This window comes from Neodiprion fabricii, chromosome 1, assembly GCF_021155785.1.
Source record: "Neodiprion fabricii isolate iyNeoFabr1 chromosome 1, iyNeoFabr1.1, whole genome shotgun sequence".
NCBI classification, from domain to species: domain Eukaryota; kingdom Metazoa; phylum Arthropoda; class Insecta; order Hymenoptera; family Diprionidae; genus Neodiprion; species Neodiprion fabricii.
In genome coordinates this window covers 16,310,061-16,323,750 of record NC_060239.1, presented here as the reverse complement: position 1 = coordinate 16,323,750, position 13,690 = coordinate 16,310,061, and the positions used below count along the sequence as shown (strand labels likewise).

Sequence of the window (13,690 nt, the reverse complement as noted above, 5' to 3'; positions counted from 1 at the left end):
GATATAATTGAATATAAATGGAGGTAATTAAGTCGAATAATTCAATAAAATAAGGAAATAATTGATTTGAATAAATTATTTTTCCTAACGGATATTATTTATATCTTAATTATTATGTGAGCAAATAATTAAAAAAAACGTAGGATTTTTTGAATAATTATATTTATTTTTAATGAATTCAATGATGGTAAAAAAATTTTTTTTTTTTTCAAATTCTTTTCTCTCAAAAGTAAATGAGAAATCCTAATACATATATATGGGCTCTTCCGCGTCAACCGGATCAGTCATCTCTCAGATATTTTTTTAATTTGGCATGTGGATTGTGTGTGAGGAGTTAGATTTTTGTGCCAAAGCGCGAATGTCATAATGCAAAATTCGATTTTTAATTAACAATAACAAATTAGACTCCCATTTTTTTCAAAAATTCATAACTGTGGCAAACAATTATATACAATATGTATTTTTCTTTCAAATTACGCGGAAAGCTCCATAGAATTTAAAAAAAAATACGAAATGGTAAAAAAAGTTGTCATCAATTGTTCATTCAACAATTAATTTCTCAAAGATTTTTAAAACAGTGACTGACATGATCAAAAAATTTTTTTAAAATTCCGACATGTTTCTTGAACTGTACAACAACTTGTGAATCAATTCCAGAGGGGTGTTTTCCTTCGTTTTCGAGTAAAAAATCATTAAAGGTGTCGATGCGCATGAAATTGCGGCGCGCCGAGTCTCTACGTAATGGCGGGCGGCCGGTTGCCGTCCACCGCTGCCCTGCGGTGGCGTCGCGGCGTTATTTCAGAGTCATTTTCACGATGTAGGACATGATTGAAGAATCTGAAAAAAATACTGTACCTTCACAAGGCCTGCTCAAAGCGATAAGTGAAGTTTCAAGAATGTGTTCTTATTTCAGAATAAGTAGCAAGTTATGTAATTATTAACAATTATAATCAATTATTAATGATTTTTACCCAAACTTGAATACTGTGACGAATTTAAAAAAAAAACTATAATTTGATCGAAAAATTAACTTCAACTGGCGGTCGGCGCGTGTTATTTTTGTTTAAATCGCGAAAGCAAAATTTTTCCCGTAAGTTCTCATCAGAAGGAAGGATTTTTTCGGGCGCCGCAAAGATTTTAATTTTTAACGACCACCCTCATATATATGTATATATTTGAATATTACACATTATTATAATTGAATATAAATAGACTTTTTTCATATATATATTATACAATAATATAATTGAATATAGATGGAGGTATAATGTCAAATAATTTGATGAAGAAAAGGAATAATTGATTAAATGAATCATTTTTCCTGATCAATAATATTTTTATTCCAATCAATAGTGTGCAAATAATTAGAAAATATTCAGGATCTTCTCAATAACTATATTTATTTTTAATGAATTTCATTATTGTGAAAAAAAATTTTTATCCGAAAGTTTATATTTTATCAAAAGTAAATTCAAAATTACTATATATATATGTTTATTATTATACATGTATACATGTCTATATATGTATATTATACATTGATATAATTGAATATAAATAAACGTGATTAGGTTAAATGATTTGATAAAATAAGGAAATAATTGATTTGAATAAATTATTTTCTTTACCTGATAATATTTTTATTTTAATGATAATGTGCGCGAATAAATAAAAAATACGTAGGATTTTTTGAATGATGATGTTTATTTTCAATGAATTTATTTGTTGTGAAAAATTTTTTTTTTTTTCAAATTTCTCTTTTTCTAAAATTAAATTAAAAATCATAATATATATATAAGTATATATATTTGTATATTATCTCTCTATCTAATGAAAAAGTTTCAAACAAATGAACGTAGAAAAAGATTATAATAACAATAGTAAAAAAAGATTATAATAACAATAGTATACGCATGAAGTTGGCGGTGGGGTGAGATCCCGAAAACAAAACAAAAAGCATCTAGGAAACCCTTTGACAGCTGTCATCGGCTGTTTATGACAGTCTTTGACAAATATCTTTATAGGTATCTGTTTCTGACGCGCAAAAAATGAACATGCAAACGAAAATTATCAAGATGATTCCCGACGGGAATTGTCTTTTTCGCGCGTTGGCGTATTGTGTATACTGCACTCAAGATCGACACGCAGAGGTGAGACTGAGTATCGTTTCAAATATAGTGGATAATTGGTCTACATTTGCGGGTCTTATTACAGATAATGAGTCAAACGGTGCCGTGATTAGGTCACCTGGTGATTACAAATCACATACGAATAAAAATGGAATATACGGGGGAGAAGCAGAATTAGCTGCAGCTGCGGACATTTTTAAGATATGTTTAATCGTGTATCGCGAAGAACAAATTCATCCACACCGGATCGGATCACAAAATGAAACACAATTCTCGCAACTCTTCACCGGCGACGGAGACAGTGGACACTTTGATGTCTTGCAGAACCAAAATAAAATTCAGATACTGAGTAATAAGTACGAAAAGTAAAAATCAAATAATAGTAAATCTAAATATGTCACCAAACAGTCAAAAGGACAGCCAGGATTTACGATGACAGTGGAGAAAGGAGGAGTTTCAAGCAGCAGACAAGGCGATGAAGATGGTGGATGGTCGGAAGTATCACAAAAGAACGAGGAAAATAAAATTGTAAGTGCGAAGAAGCAAATAAGCCATAGAATAATATCCATCAAATATTCCTTTAACCAGGCAAGAGGACGACCAGGATCTATATTAACCACAAGAGAAAGAGGTGTTTTACGGAGTGAACAGCAACACAAATATAGAGAAAAAAATAATATAAAGAAGATGATTTTGGAGAATAACGGGCAGAGCGGTAGCAAAAATAATTCAGCAAGTCAAGGAGATAGATCGATATCAATAGAGAAGGAACACTATTTTTCAACCAACGAATGGAAGCTTAGATAGATGAAAAAAAGAAAAGTAAGCACAGAAGGAATTGAAGTGGACAGCAAGTGCAGACCTGTCATCAAATCAACATGAAGGAATTCGCCTGTCTACTAGACAATGCGTAAGGAAATAGTGAGGCGCGAAGCGCCGAACAACGAGGCGCGCAGCGCCGAGTGCCCGAGGCGCGCAGCGTGGAGATGGGGTGAGCGCGCGAAGCGCGCAGGGGCGATGCCCCTAGTACATCAATATAATTGAACAAAAATACATTCATTTGTACGTATATTATACATTCATATAATTATATACGAATGGAGGTATTATGTCAAATAATTGAATAAAAAAAGGGAATAATTGATTGAATAAATTATTTCTCTTAATCAATAATATTTTTATTCCAATTAATATGTGAGCAAATAATTAGGAAATATTCAGGATCTTTTCAATAACTATATTTATTTTCAACAAATTCCTTTATTGTAAAAAAATATTGTTAAAGTCAATTCAAAATTATATTATATATATACTAGGGGCTTCGCCCCAGCGCGCTTCGCGCGCTCACCCCATCTCGACGCTGCGCGCCTCGGGCACTCGGCGCTGCGCGCCTCGTTGTTCGGCGCTTCGCGCCTCACTATTTCCTTACGCATTGTCTAGTAGACAGGCGAATTCCTTCATGTTGATTTGATGACAGGTCTGCACTTGCTGTCCACTTCAATTCCTTCTGTGCTTACTTTTCTTTTTTTCATCTATCTAAGCTTCCATTCGTTGGTTGAAAAATAGTGTTCCTTCTCTATTGATATCGATCTATCTCCTTGACTTGCTGAATTATTTTTGCTACCGCTCCGCCCGTTATTCTCCAAAATCATCTTCTTTATATTATTTTTTTCTCTATATTTGTGTTGCTGTTCACTCCGTGAAACACCTCTTTCTCTTGTGGTTAACATAGATCCTGGTCGTCCTCTTGCCTGGTTAAAGGAATATTTGATGGATATTATTCTATGGCTTATTTGCTTCTTCGCACTTACAATTTTATTTTCCTATTTCTTTTGTGATACTTCCGACCATCCACCATCTTCATCGCCTTGTCTGCTGCTTGAAACTTCTTTCTCCATTGTCATCTTAATTCCTGGCTGTCCTTTTGACTGTTTGGTGATATATTTAGATTTACTATTATTTGATTGTTACTTTTCATACTTATTACTCACTATCTGAATTTTATTTTGGTTCTGCAAGACATCAAAGTGTCCACTGTCTCCGTCGCCGGTGAAGCGTAGCGAGAATTATGTTTCATTTTGTGATCCGATCCGGTGTGGATGAATTTGTTCTTCGCGATACACGATTAAACATATCTTAAAAATGTCCGCAGCTGCAGCTAATTCTGCTTCTCCCCCGTATATTCCATTTTTATTCGTATGTGATTTGTAATCACCAGGTGACCTAATCACGGCACCGTTTGACTCATTATCTGTAATAAGACCCGCAAATGTAGACCAATTATCCACTATATTTGAAACGATACTCAGTCTCACCTCTGCGTGTCGATCTTGAGTGCCGTATACACAATACGCCAACGCGCGAAAAAGACAATTCCCGTAGGGAATGATCTTGATAATTTTCGTTTGCATGTTCATTTTTTGCGCGTCAGAAACAGATACCTATAAAGATATTTGTCAAAGACTGTCATAAACAGCCGATGACAGCTGTCAAAGGGTTTGCTAGATGCTTTTTGTTTTGTTTTCGGGATCTCACCCCACTGCCAACTTCATGCGTATACTATTGTTATTGTAATCTTTTTTTTACTATTGTTAATATAATCTTTTTCCACGTTCATTTGTTTGAAACTTTTTTATTAGATAGAGAGATATATATGTATATTATTAAATATGTATATATGTATATATATGTATAATATACATTAATATGATTAAATGTAAATCGAGGTGATTAGGTTAAATAATTGAATAAAATGAGGAAATAATTGATTCAAATTAATTTGTTTTCTTGACTGATGATATTCATATTTCAATGATTATGTGAGCAAATAATGAGAGAACAGGTGGGATTTTTTGAATGATTATATTTATTCTTAATGAATTTGATTTTTGTAAAAAAAGTTTTTTTTTCCAATTTCTCTTTTTCTAAGAGTAAATGAGAAATCATAATATATATATATATATATATATATATATATATATATATATATATATATATATATATATATATATATACATATATATTCGTATATTATACAATAATATAATTGGATATAAATACATTCATTTGTATATATATTAGACATTCGTATAATTAAATATGAATGGAGGTAATCATGTCATATGATTTGATAAGAGAAGGACATAATTGATTGAAATAATTATTTTTTCTAATGAATAATATTTTCATTTCAATTAATATGCGAGCAAATAATTAAAAAATATGTAATATTTTTTGAATAATTATATTTATTTTTATTGAATTGAATCAACGAAGAAAAAATGTTTTTTTCAAAAATTTCCTTCCTTTTCAGAAGTATATTCAAAATTATAATATATATATATATATATATATATATATATATATATATATATATATATATATATATATATATATATATATATATATATATATATATATATGTATATCATCATATATCATATATCATATATGTATATATGTTTATATGTATATACATGTATATTATACATTGATATAATTGAATGGAAATGGAGGTAATCCGGTCGAATAATTTAATGAAATAAGGAAATAATTGATTCAAATAAATTATTATTTCTAACGGATGATATTTATATTTTAATTATTACATAAGCAAATAATTAAAAAATACGAAGGATTTTTTGAATAGTCATATTAATTTTCAATGAATTTAATTATTGGGAACAATTTTTTTGTTTTTCAAATTTCTCGTTCTCTAAAAGTGAATTGAAAATCATGATATATATATATATATATATATACATATATGTATTTGTATATTATACATTCATATAATTAAATATGAATTCATTTATTTGTATATATATCATACATTTATATAATTAAATATAAATGGAGGTAATTACGTCAAATAATTTGATAGAAAAAGGACATCATTGATTGAATAAATTATTTGTCTAATGAATAATATTCTCATTTCGATTCATATGTGAGCAAATGATAAAAAAATAAGTAGGATTCTTTGAATAATTATATTTATTTTTAATGAATTTGATTAACGAAGAAAAAATTTTTTTTCAAAAATTTCTTTTTTTTCAGGAGTAAATTCAAAATTAAAATATATAAACATCTCTATATGTATATATATACACACACACACACACACACATATATATATATATATATATATATATATATGTATATATATATTTATATATGTATATATATATGTATATATGTGTATATATATGTATATTATTATATATGTACGTATGTATATATATGTATATTATTCATTAATTCAATTGGATATAAATGGAGGTAATTATGGCAAATAATTCAATAAAATAAGCAAATAATTGATTTGAATAAATTATGTTTCTTGAAGAATAATATTTATATTTTAATTAATATGTAAGCATACGATGAAAAAATACTTAGGATTTTTCGAATAATTATATCTATTTTTAATGAATTCAATTACTGTGAAAAAAAATTTTTTTTTTCAAATTTCTCCTCTTACAAAGCAAATGAAAAATCATAACGTATACACTTCTCGCAAAAATTAAGGGAACAACAAAATTTTCGCAATTTTTTGGTGATTTTCAACAGGCTGTATTTCAGTGAAAAATGGTCATGCAAGAAATAAAAAAACAAAGCTTTTGAAGCTTGAAGACTCTAGTCTTTGAATTTTTTAGTTAAAAATTTTTCGAAGCACTATTAGCCATGCAATCCTTGGATAAACCACGAAGAAAAAATTTTCAAAATTTTTTACATTTTTTTTTTCGCTCTACGGGCATGGAAAAATTTTTCCGAGCTAAACCAATGCATAGGTCGCATAGCCTGTTTATTCAGCTTTAAGATGCTTTTTTTTAAACCTCGATACGACCATTTGTCTTCGAGATATCGAATTTTGAATGCCAAAGGATCCTTTTTCACTCAACTGCCGATATCTCTGGAACTACTGGTCGCACAGCGAGCCGAAGGGCAGTTTCTTTTTCTGCAGAAAATTTCCTACAAAAATCTGTCAAGGTTGATGTCAAAAAAAAATTTTTTCCGCCTGTAGCGTTGACGTGAAAAAAGAGCAAAAAAATGCCATTTTGCCTTTTTTTGGATAATCGACTGTATCTTCGTCAATATTGTGGGAAGAGCTTAGGTTAGAAGAAAATTTTACAGCCTAATGTACCCCAAATGTCCCCCTAAATCGGTAGATCGATTGGTTTAGCGGTTTTCCTGGACCGATTGATTGAAATTTTGACACAATTAAGAGAACAAGGTTCCTTAAGAAACAAAAACCTTGTTCCCTTGATTTTTTCAAAATTTCAGTCAATCGGTCCAGGAAAACCGCTGAACCGATCGATCTACCGATTTAGGGGGACCTTTGGGGTACATTAGGCTGTAAAATTTTCTTATAACCTAAGCTTTCCCTCCCAATATTGACGAAGATACAGTCGATTATCCAAAAATTTCTTAAGAAACAAAAACCTTGTTCCCTTGATTTTTTCAAAATTTCAGTCAATCGGTCCAGGAAAACCGCTGAACCGATCGATCTACCGATTTAGGGGGACCTTTGGGGTACATTAGGCTGTAAAATTTTCTTATAACCTAAGCTTTCCCTCCCAATATTGACGAAGATACAGTCGATTATCCAAAAATTTCTTAAGAAACAAAAACCTTGTTCCCTTAATTTTTTCAAAATTTCAATCAATCGGTCCAGGAAAACCGCTGAACCGATCGATCTACCGATTCAGGGGGACATTTGGGGTACATTAGGCTGTAAAATTTTCTTCTAACCTAAGCTCTTCCCACAATATTGACGAAGATACAGTCGATTATCCAAAAAAAGGCAAAATGGCATTTTTTTGCCCTTTTTTCACGTTAACGGTACAGGTGGAAAAAAATTTTTTTTGACATCAACCTTGACAGATTTTTGTAGCAAATTTTCTGCAGAAAAAGAAACTGCCCTTCGGCTTGCTGTGCGACCAGTGGTTCCAGAGATATCGGCAGTTGAGTGAAAAAGGATCGTTTGGCATTCAAAATTCGATATCTCGAAGACAAATGGTCGTATCGAGGTTTAAAAAAAAGCATCTTGAAGCTGAATAAACAGGCTATGCGACCTATGCATTGGTTCAGCTCGGAAAAATTTTTCCATGCCCGTAGAGTGAAAAAAAAAATGTAAAAAATTTTGAAAATTTTTTCTTCGTGCTTTATCCAAAGATTGCATGGCTAATAGTGCTTCGGAAAATTTTTAACCAAAAAATTCGAAAACTAGAGTCTTCAAGCTTCAAAAGCTTTGTTTTTTTATTTCTTGCACGACCATTTTTCACTGAAATACAGCCTGTTGAAAATCACCAAAAAATTGCGAAAATTTTGTTGTTTCCTTAATTTTTGCGAGAAGTATATAAGTATTTATTTCAATATTATACATTAATATAATCAAATATGAATACATTCATTTATATATGTATTAGACATTAATATAATTGAATTTACATGGAAGTAATTAAGTTGAATGATTTAATAAAATAAGGAAATAATTGATTTAAATGAATTATTTTTTCTAACAGATATTTTTTATATTTAATTATTATGTAAGCGAATAATTCGACAATACATAGGATTCTTTGAATATTTATAATAATTTTTAATGAATTTATCCATTGTAAAAAAATTTTTTCTTCTCGAATTTCTCTTTTTCTGAAAGTAAATTGAAAATCAAAATATATATTCATATATATTTGTATATTATACAATAATATAATCAAATATAAATACATTTATTTGTATATATATTATACATTCATGTAATTGAATATAAATGGAGGTAATTATGTCAAATAATTTGATAAAAAAAGGACATAATTGATTGAATAAATTATTTTTTCTAATGAATAATATTATCATTCCGCTTTATATGTGAGCAAATGATCAAAAAATAAGTAGTATTTTTCAAATAATTATATTTATTTTTAATGAATTTAATTAACAAGGAGAAAATTTTTTTTTCAAAAATTCCTTTTTTTTTCAGAGGTAAATTCAAAATTATAATATATATGTATATCTATATATGTATATATACATATTTATGTATATATGTGTATATATATGTATATATATATATATATGTATATATATGTATATTATTATACATGTCCGTATGTATATTATTGTATATTATTCATTAATTTAATTGGATACAAATGGAGGTGATTAAGTTGAATAATTCAATGAAATAAGCAAATAATTGATTTGAATGAATTATTTTTTCTAACAGATATTATTTATATTTAATCATTATGTGAGCAAATAATTTGAAAATACGTACGATTTTTTGGATAATTATATCTATTTTTAATGAATTTAATTACTGTGAAAAATATTTTTTTTTTCAAATTTCTCTTTTTACAAAGCAAATGAAAAATCATAATATATGTATGTATATATTTCAATATTATACATTAATATAATCAAATATAAATACATTTATTCATATATGTATTAGACATTAATATAATTGAATTTACATGGAAGTAATTAAGTTAAATAATTTAATAAAATAAGGAAATAATTGATTTGAATGAATTATTCTTTCTAACAGATATTATTTATATTCAATTATTATGTGAGCAAATAATTCCAAAATACGTAGGATTTTTTGAATAATCATATTAATTTTTAATGAATTTATACATTGTAAAAAATTTTTTCTTTCCGAATTTCTCTTTTTCTAATAGTAAATTGAAAATCATAATATATATCTATATATATTTGTATATTATAAAATAATATAATTAAATATAAATACATTTATTTGTATATATATTATACATCCGTATAATTAAATATAAATAGAGGTAATTATGTCAAATAATTTGATAAAAAAAGGACATAATTGATTGTATGAAATATTTTTCGAAAAAATAATGTTTCTAAATTCGATTCATATGTGAGCAAATAATTAAAAAACGAGTAGGATTTTTTGAATAATTATGTTCATTTTTAATGAATTGAATTAACCAAAAAAAATTTTTTTTTAAAAATTTTTTTTTTTTACAGAAGTAAATTCAAAATTAAAATACATATGTATATATGTATATATATATATATGTGTATAGATATGTACATATATATGTATATATGTATATATATATGTATATATACGTATATATGTATATATATATATGTATATCATTATATGTGTACGTATGTATATATATGTATATTATTCATCAATTTAATTGGATATAAATGGAGGTAATTCAGTTAAATCATTCAATAAAATCAGCAAATAATAGATTTGAATAAATTATTGTCCCTAACAGATATTATTTATATTCAATCATTATGTGAGCAAATATCTTGAAAATACGTAGGATTTTTTGGATAATTATATCGATTCTTAATAAATTTATCCATAGTGAAAAAATTTCTTCTTTTCGAATTTCTCTTTTTCTGAAAGTAAATTAAAAATCATAATATATATCTATATATATTTGTATATTATACAATAATATAATTAAATATAAATCCATTCATTTGTATATATATTACACATTCACATAATTAAATATAAATGGAGGAAATTATGTCAAATAATTTGATGAAGAAAGGACATAATTGATTGAATAAATTATTTTTCTGACGAATAATGTTTTCGAATTCGATTCATATGCGAGCAAATAATTAAAAAATGAGTAGGAATTTTTGAATAAGTATATTTATTTTCAATGAATTTAATTTACTTGAAAAAATTTGTTTTTCAAAAATTTCTTTTTTTTTCAGATGTAAATTCAAAATTGAAATATTTTTGTATATATATATACATATGTATGTACATATATGTACATATATATGTATATATGTATATATATGTATATATATGTATATATATACATGTATATTATTATATATGTACGTATGTATATCTATGTATATTATTCATTAATTTAATTGGATATAAATAGAGGTAATTCAGTTGAATAATTTAATAAAATGAGCAAATAATTGATTTGAATAAATTATTGTCCTTAACAGATATTATTTATATTCAATTATTATATGAGCAAATAATTTAGAAATACGTAGGATTTTTAGAATAATTATATCAATTTTTAATAAATTTATCCAGTGTGAAAAAATTTCTTCTTTTCGAATTTCTCTCTTTCTGAAAGTAAATTAAAAATCATAATATATATCTATATATATTTGTATATTATACAATATAATAATTGAATTTAAATACATTTATTTGTATATATATTATACATTCATATAATTAAATATGAATGGAGGTAATTATGTCAAATAATTTGATAAAAAAAGGACACAATTGATTGAATAAATTATTTTTCCAATGAATGATGTTTTCCAATTCGATTCATATGTGAGCAAATAATAAAAAATAAGTAGTCATTGTGGTCATTGACTGTCTTACGAGCTTCGCACCAAGAAGCGTAAGATTCCAAAATGTAAACACTTACTGACATTCTTACAAATTTGTGTCTCGAAGAGGAAGAACACTTTCTATATTCACACATACTATTACAGCACAAGAAAACAAATTTGAACTTACTGGTGATGAGAGGAATTAACGACATCAGAGTCAGGGCGGCTAGGTGGTCTAGTGGAGTAAGGCTCCGGTAAAGCATCGCTAGATACCAGGTTCGATTCCTGGCTCCGTCGTTAATTTTTCGAATTTACCGGTAGTTCAAAATTTATATACGTTTTACAAAATGAAAATTGCCTCGTGATTAATATTAATATTGATGATGCATATCAGCTTTTCAATATTAGACGGTCATTGACTGTCTTACGAGCTTCGCACCAAGAAGCGTAAGATTCCAAAATGTAAACACTCACAGACATTCTTACAAATTTGTGTCTCGAAGAGGAAGAACACTTTCTATATTCACACATACTATTGCAGCACAAGAAATCAAATTTAAACTCACTGGTGATGAGAGGAATTAACGACATCAGAGTCAGGGCGGCTAGGTGGTCTAGTGGAGTAAGGCTCCGGTAAAGCATCGCTAGATACCAGGTTCTATTCCTGGCTCCGTCGGTAATTTTCGAATTTACCAGTAGTTCAAAAATTATATACGTTTCACAAAATGAAAATTGCCTCGTGATTAATATTAATATTGATGATGCATATCCGCATTTCAATATTAGACGGTCATTGACTGTCTTACGAGCTTTGCACCAAGAAGCGTAAGATTCCAAAATGTAAACACTTACAGACATTTTTACAAATTTGTGTCTCGAAGAGGAAGAACACTTTCTATATTCAGAAAAAATAAGTAGGATCTTTTGAATAATTATATTTATTTTTAATGAATTTAATTGACCAAAAAAATTTTTTTTTTTGAAAATTTCTTTTTTTTTTCAGAAGTCGAATCAAAATTAGAATATATATGTATATATGTATATATATATATATATATATATATATATATATATATATATGTATATATATATGTATATATATGTATATATGTATATATATATACATGTATATATATGTATATATGTATATTATTATATATGTACGTATGTATATATATGTTTATTATTCATTAATTTAATTGGATTTAAATGGAGGTAATTAAGTTAAATAATTCAATAAAATAAGCAAATAATTGATTTGAATAAATTATTTTTCCTAACAGATATCATTTATATTCAATTATTATGTAAGCAAATAATATGAAAATACGTAGGATTTTTCAAATGATTATATCAATTTGTAATAAATTTATCCATTGTGAAAAAATTTCTTCTTTTCGAACTTCTCTTTTTCTAAAAGTAAATTAAATATCATAATATATATCTATATATATTTGTGTATTATACAATAATATAACTAAATATAAATACATTTATTTGTATGTATTATACATTTATATAATTAAATATAAATGGAGGTAATTATGTCAAATAATTTTATAAAAAAAGGACATAATCAACTGAATAAATTATTTTTCTAATGAGTAATGTTTTCGAATTCGATTCATATGTGAGCAAATAATTAAAAAATAAGTAGGATTCTTTGAATAATTATATTTATTTTTAATGAATTTGATTAACCAAAAAAAAATTTTTTTTTCAAAAATTTTTTTTTTTTTCCAGAAGCCGATTCAAAATCAAAATATATATGTATATATATATATATATATTGTAACGTTTTAGGCGTTACGTTAATAAAATATGGATCCGCGAGTTTACTTATCAAGTCGAAGAAATTTAGAGCGTGAATAACAAGCCAAAATCAAAGGCAAAATTAAAATGTTGTGAAAAGCTTTCAATGCAAGATACGTGTTTCTCGTTTAAAGTCTGAAACAAGACTGTTTTCACAATAATATCGGTTGGCGCAGCAACCTTATTCTTTTTAAAGACATAAGAGGTTTATAAACGTCTTTTATCTATGCTGACTACTAGATCATTGAAGAGGGGGCAAAACGGGTGATTTCACCCTTTGTAACACTACTCCCCCCCGAGGAAAAGAGTCGTCCCGACTCGGAAACGATAGAACAATTATAAAAATAGTCTAGTAGTCAGTGCTCAAAGGTGAGTTGGAGCTGTGGCTCTAAAAAGTTAAGAAC

General features: G+C 27.1%; 1 long non-coding RNA gene across 1 annotated transcript; it reads left to right on the top strand.

Moving 5' to 3' along the window:
- Positions 1-1,102: 1,102 nt before the first annotated feature.
- LOC124187939 lies at positions 1,103-4,570 on the top strand. Its single transcript, XR_006872202.1, has 3 exons — positions 1,103-1,167; positions 2,156-2,160; positions 4,561-4,570. It is a non-coding gene; the product is annotated as an uncharacterized LOC124187939 (long non-coding RNA).
- Positions 4,571-13,690: the final 9,120 nt, after the last annotated feature.